This window comes from Rattus norvegicus, chromosome 3 (genome assembly GCF_021556685.1).
Source record: "Rattus norvegicus strain SHRSP/BbbUtx chromosome 3, alternate assembly SHRSP_T2T, whole genome shotgun sequence".
Classification (NCBI taxonomy): Eukaryota; Metazoa; Chordata; class Mammalia; order Rodentia; family Muridae; genus Rattus; species Rattus norvegicus.
In genome coordinates, this window is record NC_141536.1 from 91569999 (window position 1) to 91593891 (window position 23893).

The 23893-nt window shown below is 39.2% G+C and overlaps 1 protein-coding gene across 8 annotated transcripts in view; it reads right to left on the minus strand.

The window, feature by feature from the left end:
• Elp4 (elongator acetyltransferase complex subunit 4) overlaps positions 1-23893 on the minus strand; it is a 222973-nt gene that overhangs the window by 70769 nt on the left and 128311 nt on the right. The gene's annotated exons all lie outside the window — the stretch shown is intronic.

Sequence of the window (23893 nt, forward strand, 5' to 3'; positions counted from 1 at the left end):
CAAGGCAACTCCTAACTGGAGCTAGCTTACAGTCAGAGGTTTAGTTCATTATTGTCGCAGTGGAAAACACGGCAGCATACAGGCAGACATGCGCTAGAGAGGCAGCTGAGAGTCAGTTCTACATCCAGGCTGGTAGGTAGCAGGAAGTGAACTGGCTTGAGCTTCTGAGACCTCCAAGCTTACCTTCTAGTGGCACGCTTCCTCCAACAAAGCCACACCTACTCCAACACCACACCTCCTAAAGTGCCACTCCCTATGGATCATATGAGTCTATGGAGGACACTCCTATTCAAACAACTACAAGCACCCTTAGCAATTGGGGAAATGTAAATCAAAACTTTGAGACTTCATCTACCCAAGCCAGAGTGGCTAAGATCAACAAGCTGAATGGGGAATCCTCATTCCCTGTTGCTGGGATTGCAAACTGGTTCAGCTACAATGGAAATCAGTGTGCAAAACCCCTCAAAGCCTAAAAAATAAATGTAACTTACATCTCAGCTTTACCACTCATTGGCATATGCCCAAAGGACTTGAGATCCTACTCCAGAGACACTTGCTGGCCACGCTCATTTCTGATGTATATACAATAGGGAAAGGAAAGAACTCAAATGTCATTCAACTGATGACTGGATAGTGAATATATAATATATAAACACTACGAAATACACTTCAGCTGTAAAGAAAAATGAAATTATGAAATGTACAGGTAAATGGATGAAACTAGAAAATACTGAGTGGGGTGGCCCTGATGCAGAAAGACTAAACACTGAATGTTCTCTCTCACCTGTGGTTCTTGGCTTTCTTCAGATCCTCAGATGTGGGTAAATGGCTAGAGTAATCACAGAAAGCAGGAAAGTAGAAAGATTCCTTGCAAGCTGGGCATGGTGTGTGAACCTTTAATTCCAACCCTGCACTTTAGACATAGGACATAGAGGTCCTGAGCTGTTCTGACCTGGAAGACTCAGTATATTCTTTAAGTTCAAACTTCAGAAAAGCTTGAATTCAGATAGTACAGTTCCTATGTTGTGAGATTTCTTCATTGGTCTTGGAATAACATTTTTCTACTAAAAAAAGCTTCAAGAATTTTAAAAAGTCAAGATAAACATATTATTTTATTGCCCTGCCATGTCCTTCCATTGAATTGAATCCTTATTTAATTTCTTAAAACATGTGCTACTTCTATTGGTCAATATAAAGCTAAAGCCATATTTTCTTCCCTCCTTTTTTTGATGGGCCTGCCTGCCCGCCTGCCTCTTGCCCTCTCTCCCTTCTTCCTTTTGTTTCCTTTCCTATATTGGCTCATATAGGCCAGGCTGGCTTCAAACTGGTTGTGCAGCTGGTCTCTCTCTATCAGGTACTGGGATTATGAGCATGAGCCATCATGTGCTACATGTCTTTTGAATAATGCTTCAGTAACATGAGGTGGTTAAGGGACATGAAAAATTCTATCAAGAAACCAGTTTTACTTTATCTCAGGAAATCCAGACAGGAAGTGTTGCTATGAAGACTCATGTTCTTTCTTTGCAATTGTCACCATGGACACTGTGCTGATTGTTAACAAAGACACTTCAGCCATCAAGCACGTCCTCTGGTTAAACAAATGGGAATGTATTACCATTTTATTTGGTAAGGTTAAAAAAAAATAAACACAAGCAGTTAACAAGGCAAGCCTAAATTTACTACAGCCTATTTTTTAAAGCTCAAGATAAAAATTGAGTATTTATAAATGAGAAAACGATGTACTAAAAGCAAGACATTAAATCAGTTTTAAGCACCAACCCAATTTATAGCTGACTTTAAAACTCACGCACAAAACCCCAATCTACACAAAGGCCAGAAGCTGAATGCAGTGTAATCTATGAACCCGGTGCCTTTCACACAGCCTCTCACTGACAAGGTCGTTAGATACATGATATCTAAGTGAGCAGCTTATCCCTGCTTCATTACTGATAATTAAGACAAGTAATATTTTCTTGGCAGTAATGTGTCCGTTAACAGATACTGTCTAGTTTGCATAAAATAAGCATTAATTACCATAGTACTTCTCAGACTAAAAAATTAAGTACCTGTGTAGCATGGCTTCATTGTTTCCTTCGAATTTCCTTGAAGTATTAGCAGAGTCAAGAAACACAATGTACATACTAAGACCTTCATCTTACCCACATCTTGAGTTCATAAGGCACAACACCAGGAAAAGATTATGAGAAAGCGACTACTGGCAGTGACTGAACTTGAGAATATCGTGTCGATTATCTGAACAAACATGATGCCACAAAAAGCTACATTGCTTTGCTAAGACTCAGTGGCAGCACAGTGAGGAGGCACAGAACAGTCTTTTCATGTTGGCAAGGAATAAAAGCAAGCCACTGAAAAACAAGAGCTCAGGAGGCAGAGAGAGAAGGAGCTCTGTCAATTCTAGGATAGCCTGGTCTATATAGCAAATTCCATCCAGCCAGGGCCACATAGTGAGACCTTGTCTCAAAACAAAACAAAAACAAACAAAAAACAAAGTATGTAAGAAAAGAGTTACAAAGTACAAAGTATGTTAATAGGGGCGCACGGTCAGACAAGTCACTGACCCTGACCAGTAATGGCTGCTATTTTCTAGGTATGAGGGACTGTACCAGGTATATATGATGGTTAGTCATCTTCACAGAGATCTAATGATGCTAACACTACTATTGTACCAATTTTACAAATGAGAAAAAGGTGAAGAACCTTGCCTTCTTAAGGAGTGGGAACTAGTGGTGGGAAAGGCCTGGTGGACTCTAAGGTCAACTCCTGGCATTACATACCTGCCTGACAGATTTAGAAGTTTCAAGTAGTCCATTTTTGAGAACAGTTAACCATATAACATTTTAAAAATATTTGTGAAAGTACTAGAAGTCACCAGGGCGTTTGTCCTGCAGCTTGAGGGAAAACGACACCTGAAAGGAAGCTTGAATGGGATAGAAGTAGTTACTTATATGCATACACACACAGGCACATGTGCCACAGTGACTATGTAAAGTCAGAGGACAACTTTATGGGGCTTCCTCCCACCGTTGCCTGAGTTTCAGAGACTGAGTTCATGTCATCAGGCTTGCCACACAAGTGTTATTACCCACTGGGCCATCCTTCTTGGCCTCAAGGTCTGAAATCTTTAACCAAGTCTTCATAAACCCAACCCAGATATAAAGATGAGGCTCATCTTTACAACATTCTTAGACTACTAGTGTACATGTTTGTTTCTTCAGGCTGACAACTCTTCTGAAGGACCTTACACATTCTAACCTGCAAGAGCAGTCAGCTGACGGTGCAGTGGATGGTACAGTGGATAGCATGGAGGTGGACAGCATGGGGCAGAGTGTGAGAACCTCTGAATCAATGTTCTGGGCCAGTGGTTCTCAATCTTCCTAAGGCTGAGACCTTTTAACACAGTTCCTTATATTGCGGTGACCCAATAAATTATTTTTGTTCCTATATCATAAAGTGATTTTGTTTCTGTTATGAATAATAATGTAAAATACCTATGTTTTCTGATGGTCTTAAGTGACACCTGTTAAAGGGTCGTTAGATCCTAAAAGGGTCATGACCCACAGGTTGAGAACCACTGCTTTAGACAGTATCCTTCAGGGGTGGGTACATGAAGCCAAAGTTTTATAACAAAATGATCTAAATTCTGGCTCAGACTGAATAGTAGCATATAATATTGACAAGGTTTCTTAGACTGTTTGGACTCTTCCTTACATTAATATGAAGATAAGTAAAACTGGACACAAAGTGACAGGTACGGTGGCTGACCACACTGTCAGGAGTAAAGGAGAGGCACAGAGAAGACAGGTAGCATTTCCAGTTCACACCACTGCGTAGTTGAACCTCTGCGTTCTGCCAGGAGGAAAGCAACAATGACATCAATGTAGTGCACGTTCCTGCCTAAATGAGGAGCTCGAGAAGGTGCCTATTCTATGGAGGAAGGATGGAATGACTGACTTTAGGAAGACAAATATAGGGAATGTTTCAGAGAGTTGTTTGCTCAAGGCAAAGGACAACAGCACTTTTATTTACCTATGTGTGCATCAGCTTGAAAAACTGAGGCAGTACACAGTACCTAGCAATTTGATTCCTTGTGAGAAGTTCCATATGGTGTCAGTGCTTTGCAAATTTTGTTATTGTCCTGGATGACAAATAACTATGCATATAACTGTCCTATTCTTAAACAACTTATACCAGAAATGACATTTATTGTTTATGGACAAAGGGAGGAGACCCAGGGCCAACAATTTCTTCAAAGCAATAATAGGATGTTTTTGTTTAAGTTAATGCAGAAATTGTACTCTACTCAGCATAGGATAATCCAGGTGGGCTTGTGAGATGGCATGGTAGGTGGAGGTGCATGTGGTAAAACCTGAGGAGCTGACTTCAATTTACTTGCACTGTAAAAGATAACTGACTCCTGCAAGCTGTCCTCTGACCTCCACATTCTTTATTCATGCTAAATGTGCTCCCCTACAAATAAGGAATGCAACTTTAAAAAGATGATACTGCTATAATTAGGGTAACTATCTCATACATGAAATAGTATCTTTATCCATTTATCCCCCCTCTCTATGTGTTTACCTGTGTGTGGGAGTACATGTGGAGGCCAGAGGTTGATACTAGTAATGTTCCTCAGTCACTTAGCCATTTTATTTTCTTGAGACAGTGTCTCTCATTGAACCTGAACTTGTTGATTGGCCTAGACTCACTGGTGGGCAACCCTCAGGAATGCTTCTGTTTCTGTCTTCACAGCACTGGGATTATAGGCATGCACGGTATCCAGCTTTTCATGTGTATGTTAGGGATCAGAACTCAAGTTCTGAGGCTGGCAAGGGTGGAGGAGATTGTAATGGTTAAATATGTCTACTTGATGAGATCTAGAGTCTCCTGGCAGATGCCTTTAGACATGCCTACAGGGAATTATCCTGATTAGTTTAATTGATGTGGGAAGACCAGGCTACTGTAGGTGGCAACTCTCTCTGGGTCGGGATCTTGGATTGATTAGAGAAGGAGGACAGAATGGTCTAAGCACAAGCTTCCTTCTCCTTCCTGACTGTGGATGCAATGGGACCAGTTATCTTAAGGGCTTGCCTTGATACACTATATTCTGGAACTGTGAGCCAAAATAAACCCTTGTTTTCTTAAGTTGATTTTTTGTACTTTGTCACAGCAATGACAGGCAACTAAGACAGTGGGGGACAGGGGTGAGAACGAAGGTGTTCACGCTTGCATGGCAACCACTTTAGCTACAGAGCCCTATTTACTTTTTCACATAACAGAAACCTAGGTTTTAGCACAAGCAAAGCTTGGCAGTACTGCAGTAGTAAATGTGTTATTTTTTTTCTTCAGGGAAATGAAGGATCTTACTGGCTGTTGAATAAATGCTGTTGAGTCTTTGTCCAGTCTCAAAAGATATGTACTGGAATGCCCTCTGCCCTTTTAATTTGCCATACAACATAAATAAGAAACCACTAAGTTCTGAATACTGGCAGTTTAGCTATCAGAGAGTGGGAGGCATTTATTCTTGTGCATGGGACTTTTTTCTGAGTTTCAGGTTTCTCTAATGAGAAGAAGGTGGCAAACTGAAAGGACTGCTCTGCAGTCTGAGTGAGACAACACATATGCATGTGTGTAGAACCATCTTTTCCTGATATGAGAGAAGCATTATTCATAGGACCCATCAGTATCTGCCTGTTATGTAGACCACAGAGAGATTCCTGACTGCTGATGATTGCGCCTCTGAATTTCCATAGGCAGAACAATGCTTTCTAGTCTGTGTGAAACACTACAACCACCACACAGATCAGCCTTGCGTCAAGTCTGTCACACATAACACCTTATTTAATCTTCACAACAGTTCTCTTTATTGCCATCTAAGTGGTGAGGAAACTGAGGCAGAGAGGAGTTACTTGCTAGACTCACATGGTCTCAGTGTAAGCCAGTGTGCCATGCGTTTCAGAGCACACAGATCCTGGGGTAGAAAATGAGTAGCTTTAGGCTTCCTGTGACAAGCACAAAGTATGAGCTTTCTCCTACATAAATCTCTACATTTCCCCTGAGCCTCCATTCTGACAAATACTTCAACTCAAACAGCATGTGGGAAGAAGGATGTTATATTCCTGGGGTTAGTCACCCTTCAAATAGGTATAAAGAGGCAGAAGCTAAAAGCATTTTCATATGGCAAGAGAACACCAATTAATAAATACGAACACATTCATCATTATACTAAATAACCAGTATAAACTGGAAAGTGTGTCCTAAATACTAACAGGAACTTTGAGCACAGTGCTTATGTGCCTCAGGGACTGTGGATAGCTCTGTGCTCAGTGACAAAGCTAAAGGGGTGCATGATTGACAGAAACCCAAAGTCTGCACATAGTATGCTGCTCCTTCAGTACTGGTAAAATATGCAAACAGAATTAGGAACTCCCTTTAATTTTTCTCTTTAATAACCCTATGAATTTATCTTGTTTATACGCAAATCAAATTAATATACCATGGCTGTTGATGTTGTGGATTCTACTGAGTTTTGGGTACATATGGTTTACTCTTTACAATGGATTTACTCCTAAGAGTAATAGTGGAAGTTGATTTACAGCAAAATTCCACTAATCCTCATGTTTATCAAGTACACACCACCTAAGACTGTGCTCTATAGATTTAAAATATACACGTGGTGACTTTCCTGTTGTATCTGTTACACAAAGTCTTCAATTAACAAAATCTGAGTACTGTATTCTGTTCTGAAAACTTTCTCTAATATATTTGAACAGATTTATTGTTGTCCCAAAAGATCACAGTAATAAGAGGAAAAGTAAACAGGAGTCTAGATAACACGAATCTTTCATACCCCATAAAGTATGAAAGATTGAGCTTACTTTAGGATTAGAATTCAGACTCAAGTACTTGTGTCAGGATTTTCAAAGGTCATTTATTTTCAGTTAAGTAAGGTGAAAGTTGGTCCTAGTGGGTGAGGACAGAGTGGAGCTAGGGGGAAACCACCATACTGTATGTATACGAACAGTACAATATTCAAACATCCCAGCACGTAAGACTAGTATCAAGGCGCCTTTCTTTACAAGGAGGGATGCTGGTATTTGGATGGCTGCAATCAGTTTGGGAATAATGAATTCCTACAAAGCGTCTGTTTTTTCTTAAGTACTGTGGCTAATGCCTGATTCGTGTGAAAACAAGAACAACCTCTTGCTCAGCCGCAGAGCTCCATCAAGCTCTAACAGAGGGCCCCACTTGGAAACCATTTGTTAGGATACTCACATTTATACACAAGGCTGCCAATCAGGAGTTTATGTGTTTCTGTCATAAAGCTTTTGAACCCTGTGCACTGCTGCAAGTCATACCGCACAGTAGTATCTGTATTTAATTTGATTTGGGACCAAGCTGGTTTTTTGAACTATACCACTAAAAACCTGATAATTATGAAAAATAAAGTTAAGCATTAACTGGCATGAAAATGCAATGAGACTGCAAGGAGCCAGTGTGAGGGAAACTGACAAACTGAGCCTACCTGCTACTCACATGCTTTCCTTCCCTCTCCTTCGTACTCAGGAATGGAGAATGCAGAACAGAGGCCTGCTGTGCCTGCTTGTACTTTTCATAAAAGGTATAAAAATGTGATGCAGGTAATTAAAGTTTCATAGCCCACATCTCTGAAAATCCATGCCACTGATCACCTAGTATTGCACCATGTCAAATGACATGGACTCTCTAATGCTGACTTTCTACTCATTGCTTAAAGCTTTTGGCACTGTTCACTATTCTCAAAATTCTGTCTTTTCTAAGTTTTGATAAGAGTCCTGTACAGTGTTCATCTTCCTTTACTTTTAAATATAAACATGTTTGCTGATCTTATTCAAATAGGTTCAATTATAAATTATAGGTTATATACAACGGTTTCTGTTACAGCATAGATATAAACTGGCCCACCCCTAAGGTCATATATTGAAGGCTTGGTATCCAAGTGGTGGCATTTTTGAGAAGTGACTGGACCACAAATATGTTAACTTTACCAAAGGAGTAATCCATTGATGAGTTTAGAATTGAATGAGTTACTAAGAAGTGGGGCTTGGTTGGAGGAAGTGGTTGTTAGGGCATGTCTTTGAAAGGTCTCTAAGGGTCCTTGTCTCTAGTATCATTCCATCTCTTTTTCTTTCCTTCTTGACTGCACAAAGTGAGATTTCCTCAGCCATGCCTTTTGCCACGCCATAGGCTTAAAAGTAAATCCCAAGCATGGATTGAAATCTCTAAAGTTGTGGGCCAAATGATTATTTTCTCCTTATTTTTGTTCAGGTAGTTTGTTACAGTGAAAAGAAACTAACGTGTCAAGTCTCTCTCTTTGGGTATATATCTCCTCTGAACAAATTCATGTACCCAGATAGCTATAAATTACTTCCGCATCTATGATATCCTATGCTTATTTCAGTACAAGACACCTTAGTTACTTCCTCCCCCTTCGCTATGTAGTTAAGTTCAGACCTTCTTATTAATTTCTGACAGGCTCCTTCCTTAGGAAAGGCCCTGCTGAGGACGACAATCTGGCCTCTTAAGCGAGTTTCCTGACTAGACTCTAGTTTTGCCACCCCTTTACAGTTTAGATAAACTCCAACTTTTCATCTTGTTGCCAGAGTTATACTTCTAAAGCCAGAATGATCTATTAGTCTTATATGGAATACTTAAAGAGCATTATATGACCCTGAGAAGAGAATCCAAAGGGGTTGGGCGGGGAAGACCTGGCTCTTTCTTGAAGGATTTCCTTTTCTTACTCGGGTTCAAACTGAAGCCTTGGCAGATATGATGATTAACTCCTGTAACTTACCACTTGGAAAGAGGAAGCAGGATTGCTGCGAGTTCAAAACAATCCTAAGTCACCTATTGAGTTCCAGGCTAGACTTGGCTACTGAGTGAGAACTTGTCCCAAAACAGATAGACCGACAGACAGACCGACAGATGGACAGACAAGCTAGCAGGCTAACTGAAGTCTTAATGAAGTGGATTCTTGCATCTAGTTATAGTAAATATGTCTGAATTTAGGAAAATTAAGATCAGAAACTTCTCTATAATAAAATAGCAGAGAAAACAAAATGTCAGAACTATACATGTATAATACCTAGAATAAAAAGTGATTGGATAAATAACAGTTAGGTTTGCTGATATTGATAAGAAGGACACAACTTAATTAAGGCCAAAATGACAATATGATGAAAGCTTGGGTATGCAAATTCTGCCATTAGTTAAGTACTCATCACCAGCAGCAACAACTGGATAAATCAACTGGGATGGCCAGAGGGAAGGCCAAGTGAGCAAACGTTGAGAATAAACTTCCACCTGTTATCAAAAGCAGTATCATATTCTTGGAGGAATTACAGAAATTGGGGAGGCCATCAAGGACTTCAAAGATGCAGGGATGGTGGCACTCATGTCTCCCTTTAACTCTCCTATGTGGTCTGTGCAGAAGGCAGGTGGACCATGGGGAGTGATAGTTAACTATCACAAATGTAATGAGGTAGTGGTTGCAGCACCTACAGCACATGTGCTGTTAATCTTGAGCAGATTAACACATTTGCTGACACATGATGTGTACTATTGATCTACATTTCCCTTTCAGTTGGCAAGAGTAGCAGTATGCCTTTACAGTTTCACTTCAAGGATATATTAACTCTCCAGTCCTGCTTAGAACTTAATTCAAAGGGATCTTCTTTGTCTACCTCTTCCACAAAATACTACACTGGTCAATTACATTGATGACATTATGGACCAAGTGAGCAGGAGGTAGCAACCACTTTGAACATGTTGGTAACAGAGATGTGCACGAAAGGATGGGGAATAAACCTAACTGAAATTCAAGGGTCTTCTACCTCACTAAAACTTCTAGGAGTGCAGTGGTATGGAACATGCAGAGGTAGTCCTTCTAAGGTGAAGGATAATTTATTATACCTGGCCCCTCCTAACACCAAGAAAGAAGCACAATGTTTAGTGGGCCTATTTGAATTCTAGGGATGACATGTTCCCTTGGTGTGTTAATATGGCCCATATTCCAAGTAACTTGGAAGGTTGCTAGCTTGGAAGGTCCTCTGCCTTTAGTAGATATTGGGCTTTAGTAGAAACTAATTGTGTGACAGTGGTCTACTGAGTTAAGATACAACCTGAACTGCCCATCATGAGCTAGGTGTTATCTGATTCACCAAACCATAAAGTAGGGTATGCACAGCAGCAATCCATTATCAGGGGGGAAAAGCATATGTGTGATCAGGCCTGAGCAGGTCCTAAGGGCACAAGCAAGATTGGTGAAAAAGTTGCCCAAATGCGATGGTTTCTACTCCTGTTACAATGTTGTTTGTTCCCAAGCATATGCTTGTAGTCTTATGGCATGTGTCTTATGGCAGGTTGACTGAGAAGAAAAGGTCAAGGCCATGTTCTGACTATTCTGCATGCAATATCAGCACCACTCTTAGTGTGCAGCCATGGCATTACAACCCCTTTCTGGGACAACCCTGAATGATACATGTGAAGGAAAAGCATCACAGTGGGCAGAGTTTTAGACAGTACACATGGTCATACATTTTCCTTGGAAGAAGAAATAGCCAGATGTGTGATTGTTCATTGATTCACGGGCAGTAACCAATAGACCAGCTGCATGGCCAATGATTTAGAAAATCAGTGAGAAATATATTTGGGGAAAAGTATGAAGATAGATCTTTTCAATTAGGCAAAGGATGTAAAGATAGTTGTGTGCTAGGTAAATGCTCGTGAAAAGGTGACTTCTACGGAGGAGGAGGAGTTCAATAACCAATTAGACATGATGACATGTACTGTGTACAGCTGGCCTTTCTCAGGCAATTCTTGTTCTTGTCCAATGTGCCCATGAACAAAATGGCCATAATGACAGAGAATGGAGGCTATGTATGGGTTTAACAACATAGACTTTCTCATACCAAGGCTGATTTGGTTACAGTTGTTGGTGACTGCTAGATTGTCCAGAAATAGAGGCTAACATTGAGCCTCCAATATGAAACCATTTCCTCAGGGTGACCAGCTAGAGACCTGGTGGCAAGCTGACTATACTGACTACTTCCTCTGTGGGAAGGATGGTGCTTTGTCTTTACTGAAGTAGATAATCTGGTTATGGACTTGACTTTTCAGCATGTAATTAAAATAGCATCCATAAACTTGCAGAATGCCTTATCATGGTATGCCATGCAGTATTACTTCTGATCAAGGAACTTACTTTATATCCAAAGACGTGTGACAGTTGGCTGAACTCATGGACTCTAGTGGCCTTACTGTGTTCCTCATCATCCCGAATCAGATGACATCTATATTACAAACACATATTTCATTTCTTCTTCTTTTAAACAATATAAACTCATGCTGGGCTTGGTGGCATGTGGGAGGCAGAGGTGGGATTGATTTCCAAATTGAATTTCAGGTGTGCCAATGTCATGTAGTGAGACTTTGACTCACATGAAAATCAATCAATCAATCAATCAACCAATCAATCTTTCAAAAACAATACAAAATATAGTCAAATGATCGAACTGCCCATTTTCATAAATTATTATACAAAGGAGAAAGCCATACAGCATGCTGGAAGGTGGTGAGAGCTATGAGAAAGTGAGCCAGTTGGAAGCGATAGGGAACGGTGGAATGAGCGTGAGCGTGCACGGCTGCTCTGGAAGGATGCCCAAGAAGCCTCATTAAGAAGGTGGTATCTTACCAGTGAGTACACACCACGTACATTCTTTTGTGTCTGGGTTACCTCACTCAGGATATTTTCTAGTTCTATCCATTTGTCTGAGAATTTCATGAAGTCATTGTTTTCAATAGGTGAATAGTACTCCACTGTGTAAGCACAGAATAACCACAATACAACCCACAAATGATACATATCTTAAGAAGAAGGAAGACAAAGTAGATGCTTCAATCTTACACACAAGGGGGAACAAAATAATGACAGGAGCTAGAGGGAGGGAGGGGAAAAGGGGGCGGCAGGAAGAATTATTGGAAGGCACTGGAGGGAAGTAAAGAGGATCAAGAAATTGAATAGAAATGTAGCAGTTTCTCTCCATTTAGTTTGATGTTGTGCTACTGGTTTGCTGTATATTGCTTTTACTATGTTTAGGTATGGGCCTTGAATTCCTGATCTTTCCAAGACTTTTATCATGAAATGGTGTTGAATTTTGTCAAATGCTTTCTCAGCATCTAATGTGATGATCATGTGGTTTTTTTCTTTGAGTTTGTCTTTTTTTTTTTTTTTTTTTGGTTCTTTTTTTCGGAGCTGGGGACTGAACCCAGGGCCTTGCGCTTCCTAGGTAAGTGCTCTACCACTGAGCTAAATCCCCAGCCCTGAGTTTGTCTTTTATAATGGATTACATTGATGGATTTGCCTATATTGAACCATCCCTGCATACCTGGGATGAAGCCTACTTGATTATGATGGATGATCATTTTGATGCGTTCTTGGATTTGTTGTGAGAATTTTATTGAGTATTTTTGTGTCAATATTCATAAGGGAAATTGGTCTGGAGTTCTTGTTCTTTGTTGGTTTTGTGTGGTTTAGGTATAAGAGTAATTGTGGCTTCATAGAAGGAATTGGGTATTGCTCCTTCTGTTTCAATTTTGTGGAATAGTTTGAAGAGTATCTGTACTAGGTCTTCTTTGAAGGTCTGATAGAATTCTACACTAAACCCATTTGGTCCTGGGCTTTTTTTGGTTCGGAGACTTAATGACTGCTTCTCTCTCTTTCTTTCTTTCTTTCTTTCTTTCTTTCTTTCTTTCTTTCTTTCTTTCTTTCTTTCTTTCTTTCTTTCTTTTTTAATTGTGTATCCCAGGCTGGCCTCGAACTCCAGATCCTCCTGCCTCTGCCTCCTTCAGCAAATCCTACCGGCCTGCGGCACCAAAACTGGCTGCTTCTATTTCTTTAGGGGTTATGTCATAGACCGCAGGAAGCTCAAAAGGAAGAAAGACCAAAGTGTGGATGCTTCAGTACTTCTTATAAGGGGAAACAAAATACTCACAGGAGGAAATACAGGGACAAAGTGTAGAGCAAAGACTGAAGTAAAGGCCCTCCAGAGATTGCCACACATGAGGATCCATCCCACATGCAGTCACCAAACCCATTATTATTGGGGATGCCAAGAGGTGCATGCTGACAGGAGCCTGATATAGCTGTCTCCTGAGAGGTTCTGAGCACGGGGACCCCAATGGAGGAGTTAGGGGAAGGACTGAAGGAGCTGAAGGGGTTTGCAACTCCATAAGAAGAACAACAATATCAGCCAACAAGGCACCCCAGAGCTCCCAGGGACTAAACCACCAACCAAAGAGTACACGTGGAGTGTCCCATGGCTCCAGCTGCACATGTAGCAGAGGATGGCTTTGTTGGGCATCAACGGGAGGAGAGGCCCTTGGTCCTGTCAAGGCTGGATGCTCCATTGTAGGGGAATGTCAGGGCGGGGAGGTGGGAGGGAGTGAGTAGGTGGGTGGGGGAGCATCCTCATGGAGGCAGGGGTGAGAGGATGGGATAGGGAGTTTCCAGAGGGGAAATTGGGAAGGGGGATAATATTTGAAATGTAGATAAAGAAAATATCCAATAAAAAAAAAAGAAAAAAAAAGATGTAGCAGACAGGTTTGGGGAACTGGGGGTAGCCACTAGAAATTCCCACACTCCAGGGAAGCAAGAGGCTCCCAGGAGCCAATGGTTATGACTTAAACCAAAATACCCAACAAAGAGGAAATACAATCTGTAGAGAGCACCTCTAGTAGATAGACACCTCCCAGGGAGGGATGGGACCACCCCTGCATCTCAAAAATTATAACCCAGTAATGTTCCTGTCCAAAGGAAAGACAATGGAACAGAGACTAAAGGAAAGGCCATCCAGTGACTGCCCCACCTAGGGATCCATCCCATCTGCAGACACCAAACCCTGACACTACTGCTGATGCCAAGATGTGCTTGATGAAAGGAGCATGATATGGCTTGTTCCTGAGAGGCTCTATCAGCACTTGACCAATACATATGCACATACTTACAGTCAACCATCAACTAAGCCTGAGGACCCCAATGGAAGACCTAGTGAAGACTGTAAGCTCATAAGAAGAACAATATCAGTTAACTGAACCACAGAGCTCCCAGGGACTAAACCACCAACCAAAGAGTATGCATGGAGGGATCCATGGCTCAGATACATATGCAGAAGAGGATGGTCTTATCTGACATTAAGGAAGGGGAGGGAGGCTTGATGCCCCGGTGTAGGGGGATGCTAGATGGGTGAGGTGGGATTGGGTGAATAGGTGGAGGAGTAACCTCGTAGAGGCAAATGGGAGGGGGGAGGGAGAAGGGGGAAGGGGGAGGGGAAAATGGGATGGGTAGGTTGGTGGAGGGGTAACCAGGACGGAGGATATCCTTTGAAATGTAAATGAATAAAATGCTTAATAATAATAAAAAAGAATTGAAGGACACACACAGAGACAGAGAGAGACAGAGACAGAGAGAGACAGAGAGACAGCAAGAGCATGTAAGCAAGTTAACACTCAACTCATAATTTTTCGATATTCAATAAGTAGAGAACGTATCTTCAGTGCTCTGATAGGGATCCTTTCTTAAATATTAAAACTATTCTCCTCAATGTGCCATTAAATGCTAGTTTTCAGAGATTACACACATAATTTGTTTTCTTGTTCATTTACATTAAAAAGCAACTGCAATGGTTTGCCTTTCTTTTCAATGCAGTAAGTAGATTGGGTCACATACAACATTTCTTACAGTTCAAAGCAATTTTAAACAGTGAGTTGTATTTTAACATGTAAGAGGTTCTTGGAAATGGGCAGTATTACCTGAATCAACACAAACAGCATAATGAATGATCCCCTAGACAATCTCTGATTCTCAGAGTAAGGTAACCCAATTACCATTCCACTAGACAAAGTCTTCTCAGAAAAAATATCAAGAATATATAATTTTATGTAGAGGAAATTTCAAAGCATATTTTGCATTTATATATAATTTTCTTATGAACAATTCACATTTTCTATGCCTTATAACAATTTCCCTAAATTCATGCAATTATGCACAATGCATGATAACTTAACTTTATTGGCTAATAATGAGTGATGTTTTCTTAAAATAGTTTAAGTGATATGACAATAGTTGTATACTGTTAATCTTAAGATACCAGTAGCAACACATTAAATAATTTCTGCCTTTAAGCTTGCATATGAAATGAGACATAAAATTCACGTTTTAGGTTATATGCTCTAGCTTAAAGACACACTGACAACTTCTTTAGTAAGGATACCCTATAAGTAGCATGATTCAGTATGCAAATGTGTAAGCAAAGAAACCATTCAGCTATCTTTTATGGTTTTATTTTGAAAATCAGGCTGAATGTATAAGGAAAATGAAGGCCCTTTACTTTCTGTCTGAAATCTTTAATTATAAACATTATACAGTTGAAAAGCATCCTAAATTAGGTATTATCTTAGCTCTACCTTTATTTACTTTTATATAATTATCTTGATGAAAGATATAATTATAGCATTATACAAAATTACTAACCCATTTTTTAAAAATGTTTCCTAAGTGATAAACACATTGCATATGGATCCAGGCAATAAATCTCAGACTAAAATAGCTTTGGGTTATAAAAGTAGGAGCTGTAATTCCCTATTGTTTAGTTAGGAAGAAAAATAACCTTATGAAAAGCTGGTTTTGTAGAAATATTTTATGAATATAATTGAAGAACATGATTATAGTTTTATAAATGACATAGATGAATATTTTAATGCCAAATGAGAGGGAACTATGATAACTGTGAATTTCGGCACTGTGTGCACTAATTCTTTATTTTGTATTGTTGTGGAGTGTTCTGGAGAAAGGGTCACACTGTGTGCACTAATTCTTTATTTTGTATTGTTGTGGAGTGTTCTGGAGAAAGGATCACACTGTGTGCACTAATTCTTTATTTTGTATTGTTGTGGATGTTCTGGAGAAAGGGTCACACTGTGTGCACTAATTATTTTGTATTGTTGTGGAGTGTTCTGAAGAAAGGGTCACACTGTAACAGTTTTGTTCTACCTTTGGTGTATGCAGCATCAAACTGTCACCCTCAAGGGGGGAAGGAGTCTGTTATTTAGAAAGCAAAGAAATATACTCTGGGACAATTAGAAGGACAGATAACTTTCTCTAAACTGTAGAGTACTTTCAAATTCTCTAAAGCAATGGTGGGAGAAGCCCAAGGACTCAAGATTTTTACAAACAGAAATTAAAGCAATATTCATAAAATAATCATGTTTCACATGAGTATAATAGAAATAAATGTCAGTTGACTAGGAACAATGCATATGTAAGCTCCTGGGATAATATTATCCAATGTTACTGAGACATTAGCAACTTGGCACCTCCCCTCCATTTCAAGGATGCATTTAAAATACTCAGTTGCTTTTGGCCTTTATTAGTCATCCTACTATGGATGTCCACAGAGCTTCTGTCACATGTCTATAGTGGCATGACGAACAGACTATACAGACTAGTGACTACTGTCACACCCATAGAGTAGTGTGCTCCTCAGACGTCAGGCAGTACATGGTCCTTAGCACAGAGACCCACAGCTGGCTAAGCTGCAGAGAACAAGACACCGCAGAGTGCTCAACTCTGAATAGGTCATCTGTAGCGCACATTCTCCTCGTCAGGCTCAGAGAGCACTATGGAGAAGGGGGCAGATTGCAGGACGCAGAGGTAGTAGATGCCTACAATGACTATACCAAAGACAAGGTCCACAGATGAACTTACAGCATTTGACAGCATTCACAAGAATGCAGGTAATCTCAAGCCAACAAAATCCAGCATGTAAGGAGGTGGTGCTGAGGTCCCAGCCCTGGCTGAGGAGCTATTGGTAAGATAGTTGCCTGGAGGGAAGTGTTTGCTTGCTTTAATAGTGTGGTTCCTGGAACTTCCCACCCCCCAGTGGATGGCCATATATCCAAGTGTATATAACCAACATTAATTGGACCGGATCAGTTAAAAAAAAAAAGATGAGGACAGAAAGCTAGGCAGGTGTAGAATGGAGGGTGGATCTTGAGAGATTTATGGGAAGTGTGAATATGATCAAAATACAACGCATGAAATTCTCAAAGAATTGATATATATGAACTGTAAATACTTCATACCACTTACAGCGCTATCATATTTTCTTCACTCACTGATATCACATGATAAGCCAGTGGTGGAAAGTGTCTCTTTCCTTGCTCATTGATGCACCAAAGCACACACATATATGATGCATATAAGGAGCGAGCAGAGACCAGACCTTACGGTCATATAAGAAGCACTAGGCTAGATGAAAATTTTAACTAAAATATCTCTAGGGCATGTATTGTTACATAACCATTTTTTTATTGTTTCCTTTTAGGTCAGGATATTAAAAAGCTGACTGACTTTATTGTTTCCATGGGGCTTCTTAATGACAGGCAGACAGACTGACATACAAATAGTTTTAATGGAAATTCTACCCTGATATCAAAAGCAAGAAACAGGGGAGCACTTTAGGTAATACTGGGAAGAAGATTTATTTGTTACCTGTGCACAGAGCAGACCTGTGATAAGCGCTGCTGATCGTCTTGGTTAAGAAAGGTCAGAAGACAATGGATGGACCGCGTGGGCGGAAACAGGTGAGGTGTTTTTCAGGATGACTTTATGGAACTTGCCTACTAATGGGTATGACTGTTTCACTTTTTTGCCACAATTTTAGTAGGATTCATGGTGAATTATGTATAATTATTAATTTATAATTCAGTGTACACTATAAAAATTTCCATTAAAATGCAAATCAAAAGCATTATTTGTATTACCTAATATACCATTACAATTTTCTTGTTTTCTAAGTTTAATATAAACCGACTTTAAAAAAAATGAAGCAATTACTTTTTTGGATTATAACTATTCAATAATTATTACTAAATTCGTTTTTCTTTTGCTATTTACTGTTATGCAATGCAACATTAACAGTTCTGATTAGAAAATAGATGCTTATGAGAAAAATGAAAGGATTTTATGAAAAACACGATGCAGTTGCATTCCACAACAGGGAAGTACACTGAAGATCATGTAATTAGATGGGAGGAGTAAATGGTATGATCAGATGAATGGATCACAGATTTTACAGCCTAAGTAAAAAATTAGCATAAAATTAAGACCGCAGAGCGTGAATCAGTGTGCAAGTTCATTTAATTGGTTTTGGGTTATAGAAAACATATGTATATAGATACATATATATTACTAATTAGCTTTAAGCGCTCCTCTACAAACAGAAGCTACAGCATTACCTATTGGTAGAAGCCACCCAATTATAAAAATTATTGAGAAAAATGTGGAAATCATGTTAATTTCTTTCTATGCTGTTCTTCGGATATTTATGATAGGCGGGATAGCTGAAGTTTCATAGGGCTCACTGGCATTCCCACCCCACCTCAAGGCCCCAGTGAATGTGTGCAGGCTGCAGCTATTAAGTTTGTGGCTTAACTACCTTCCAGTGGGAGTGGTGATGAGGGTCGGAATCAACCACTTGCTGGCAGGAGGACCCAGAACCCCAGGGTAAAAACATCTCTGTGAAAAATCTAGACCTTCACAGTTATGAAGGACGAGGACCTTGGGGTGGATGTCTGGAATATAAGAACATCTTCTTTACTTTTTCCATGGCCTGGTCTTCAGTACCATCTTTGTGGCTTATCTGCCTGACAACAGAATGTTAAACGGGTCTGCTGGAAGCTGAAAGGCTTGTGGAACACAACAAGCCAATGGCTTCTCCATCATGGACTCGAACTGCTTTGACGCCAGCAAAATGCAGCTGCTGAATTATGACTGATGAGTTACTGAATAGGATGTAGGGAGTACTGCCACATCCACTCCTTGCCTGCCGTTCTGCCTAGTCCTCAGAACACACTAAAGAGATTGAAAGGGGAGGAGGACTAAAGAAAAATTCACACGGCATCCAGTAATATAAGTATTTTAACTGGGATGAAGCCATGGCTTAGTGGTTAAGAATGCTTGCTGCTGTTGCAGAGGACCTCAGTTCAGTTCCTAGCACAGACACTCATCTGCTCACAATTGCCTGTGACGCCAGCTTCAGTTCTAAGGCTCTTTTCTGGCCTCTGTTGGTACCTGCACTCATGTGCATATAACCATAGAAAAATATACACACACACATACATAACCAAAAACCCCAAATATTAAGAAGTATTTTAATTACTATATTGACTAAACAACTGTCTCTATGTTATCATAATGTTGATTTACAAAATACTAGATGATTATTTAACGGGAGCTGTTTTAGAAAAATTGTGTGTAATGATTAGAATTATATTATCAATTAATTCCTAAGACTATTGTCTGCACTAATATCATTCTTAGGGAATACATAATTTTAACTAGAGGTAAAGGATTGGTGGGGACATGACTCAGTCAGTAAAGTGATTGGCACACGTGATGACTTGGGTTTGATCCCCAGCACCATATAAAAAGTCAGGCATGGGAGCATGTATGTATAACCCCTGTGCTGGGATGGGGGAACTGGGAGAATCTCTGGGGCTTGCTGGCCAGCCTGTGCTTCTCTCCATCAGTGGGCTTCAGGTTCAGTGAGAGACTGTCTCAACACTTAGGTGGAGAGGAAGAAAGACAGCTGATGCTGATCTCTGACCTGCACATGCACATGCACACACATGAAATGAGGGAAAGCAGTAATAGACTGATGACTGCCCTGATGATGACCCAGCAGAACTCAGAGACAGCCTACCAGGCCATCTGAATATCAAGCTTCAGGTGGGTCATAGTTCAGATCTGTAGGACTATTCAAAATACAGTTTATTAAAATAGGTTTATGTACATTTTGCCTGCATGTATGTATATGTGTACCCTATGTGTGCCTGGTGCCCATGAGTCTAGAAGTGGCATTGGAGCACATGGAACTGGAGTTACATGCAGTTATAAAGCCACCATGTGGGTAAACTGAAATGGGCCTTCTAAATCTCAATTTCCCACTGCTGAGATGTGTACACTGGACCAAGACTTTATTTACCAATAGTGGAAAAAAAAAGGGTAATTAAATCTAAACATAGAATCATAAAATCCTATTTTCTAGTATAGCATTTATTACTCTCAAAACTATTTTGAAATCTTTAATGAATTTGAAACTTGTTTTGAAAAACAATGTACAGTTAAAAATAAGGCAAAATTTTCTGAGAAATTGTTTCCACAATATGAAAATACTGAAAACCAGTTATGGTAGTGCTTTTCTGTACTCCCAACCTGTGGAAAGTGTCACCATGGCTTCCAAGCAAATCTGGGATACACAGTGAGATTAGATCTCAAAACCACAAAGATTCTGCCAACCAACAAAACAGAAAGAATAGCCTGGAGAAGTTCATGAAACAGTAAAATCTTGTAAGACTCAAAGACTAATAGGAAACCATTGACGGATACTTGGTAAGTATGAAATATGAATTGGACATTTTAGGAAACATAAATATTATAAACAGGTATACAGCTTTCAAGTTTACAGTGAAATTTATACAACAGTACTTATAATGGCTGAAAGCACCTCATGCCCACTCCTGTATAAAAGAGTTGAGTAACATAGGAGTAATGCTATTAGAACTGAGGGAAACCAGGCTGTGGTGGTGCACTTCCACAGCATGTGTAAGGCCAGAGCTGATCCCTGTGTCATCAACGAAACAAACAAACAAAAAATTGAAACAAAATACAGAGGGAGAGGAGAGAGAGACCATAATTACACACAGGGATAATGGAAGTCCTGAGCCAGAGATAGAAAGACCCTCTCTATCTCATTTATGGAGTAGTCACCATGTTCTCCCAGGGACAGTCAGCGACTGTGGCTCGTCAGAAGAGGTGAACTGTCGAGTATGATTTCAGTCACGGGAGCTCTGCTTGGCTACGTCAGTGTTACGCATCATGATAGATAGTTTACTGCAGCACCAAATTGCCACTTGGGAAATCTTGAACTCACACAAAAGCTCAGTTATTATTACTGTCAAAAGGTACACAGAGACAAAATCTGGTTGGCAGCAAGAAAGATGAATCAAAGAAAAAAAGTCTAATTTGTATAGTCAAAATCAAAACTGAAAAATATCTTATAGTTGGTAATTTTAAGTTTCAGCAAAGTTACTTGCTATTATATCTATTATAATATTTGTAGACATTATCACTGATTAATATTTAAAATGATTCTATACAGCAATGCATTTGTAGAAAAACAACTTAGCATCATACTTTCTTACTCAAAATCTTTACTTTCAACATGATTCAGAGTGAAGAATCCCCTTTTATATATAGGAATAAGGCAGTAAAATTAAAACAAATTGGATAATTTTAGTGTTCTTCCTTTAGTTAAATAGCTCAAAAGCCACTTTTTAAAAGAGAAGACCTAGTTTATTGGAAATATTTAAACATGTTAAAATCTTGTGCAGTCTGTTGAATTTCACAGAAAATCAGGATAAAAACATGAACTTAAAATATAGACTGATGTAACTAATCCAAGGACTTTCTCAGGTATTTTGTGGAACGATGTATTCTTACAAATGATAAAACGCATTATTCTATTAGCAAACACAAACTTTGCTATCTTTAAATCAGCCCCCACTCTATATCCTCAAAAGGAATGTCCTCGAGTGCCAGTGCCTGAAGTGATACGCTCTGACACATCTAACAGCTCTCTCGGTGTCATTCCTAATGCACTTGTCACTCAGTATTACCCATCCTCATTAATGACAATGGGAAAGTTTATCTTGGGAACACGTTTTAAATCATCTACTCTTTACAATGGGACCATGAAATCTCTTACAAAACATGAGGCGGGAACTACTCTGACAACAAAACCCCTTCCTGGCAGCTTTATTCTTAATTCCTGTTCAAGGAGTAATCTGTTTATTATAAAATCATACAGAACAATATATTAAACAGAATTTGAAACAAGAATAGCTAGTGTGACTTTCAAGCTTACAAGTATTTTTACAACATTTTTATTAAGCTGAAAACACTGTTGAGCCTTTTGTGTGGTTTCATACAATCATTTTTTTTCTACTCTACATTCTATCAACCTTTGAAAAGGGGTTTTGTTTTGCCTAATTTTAAAATAAACGAATCCATATATTAATAAACTCTTACATATATTAAAAATGCAGTAATTTGCATTACTTTAAAAGCAATTTCTTTAGAAATAAAATGTCCTATCTAAAAATGTCTAAACTGCTGAAATACTCCAGTTTAACTAGTTATAGCATAAAAATGACCTAACTACTACCAATACTACTTTTAACACAACAACACACTACATTTAAGTCTGAATATGATGTTTTCAAACTTTAAGAAATCTCTACAGTAAAGAAGACAGAAAGAAAGTTAAACTTCTCCAGTCACAGTACCTGCTGTTTTAATCTGACTGTTAATTCCAGACACATGTGGCTTCCATACTTCTGATAAAATAAAAGCTTCTGGGAATCATGTCCTTAAGCCTCTTAATATTCTGGTATTGGAAACTTAATGCTACATTTTGCTTCACTCACTGGGCAGTAAAGTCAGATTAAATACATGTAATAAAAATTATAAAATATTACATTCAATATTGACTTTTATCATTTTCATCACTTAAAGGTATCTATACAATGTATGCTAATAGCACTGGATATTAATAGTTCATATTAATATTTAAATTGCATTAGCATAAATTTATAACAAAACATTTTAACTTTAGACTTTAAAATGGTTGATATTGTAAGTTAATTCCTTTAAAGAATGTGCTAACATTAAAGAGTCTTCTTGGTTAAAATTTTTGCTTACTGCATAATAAACACTGTAAATACTATAAAATGTTTGTTTTGATATATGAGGATTAATAAAATCAATGTAATCTAAGGTCTTCTGGAAGTAATGGTTGTTTCTATGTTAGGTATTTGTTGTGAATCTAGGAATAGTGTCTAAAAATATTTTATGGACAGCTTTAAAGAGCAAGCTTAGCCTAGTAGGTACAAGTCTGCCTCAGCATGTGAGTGATCCTCGGAGACACCAGTTCTCTAACTTCTCAGACAGTGAACACCACAGAGCACACAGAATGCAGACCACACCACACCACACCCACACACACAGCATACCACACACACACACATACACACACCACACACCACACAGATACACACAGACACACACACACACCACACACACACACAAACGCACACACCACATACACAGACACCACACACACACACAGCATACCACACACACAGATATACACAGACACACATAGACACACACATAGACACACACCACACACACACCACACACATACAACACACACACTGCATACCACACACACACACACACACACACACACACACACACACACACACACACACACACACAGCAAGCTGGCTTTGAGCATCTCAACTCTCCTTCAGTTTCAATCTTTTTATGAAATTTAACATTTTCACAAAATAGTAGTGTAGCTTGAGAAAAGCCAGGTATTTTCAGAAAGAGACTCTATTGATTTTACAAGTACAAATTACACATAGTGCATTCACTGTTTTTCAAATAGAGATGAATTTAAAGACTAGAAATCATATCCCTCAACTGTCAATTCTTTCAGTGAAATTTGTTTAAAGCATTAACACTGAGATTTTTCACTATAATAACTTTTCTGACAATAATCAGAAAGTAAATGTTTTTGGCCTGAGAAAACACAAATTTCAATTTAGTTATGCAGGACAAAGGAAGCATGGCAAAACTAATTGTCCTCCTAACATCCAGTACAGTTTCCTTATACAACAGCAGGGTTAGAACTGGACATGGTTATCCTGCAAT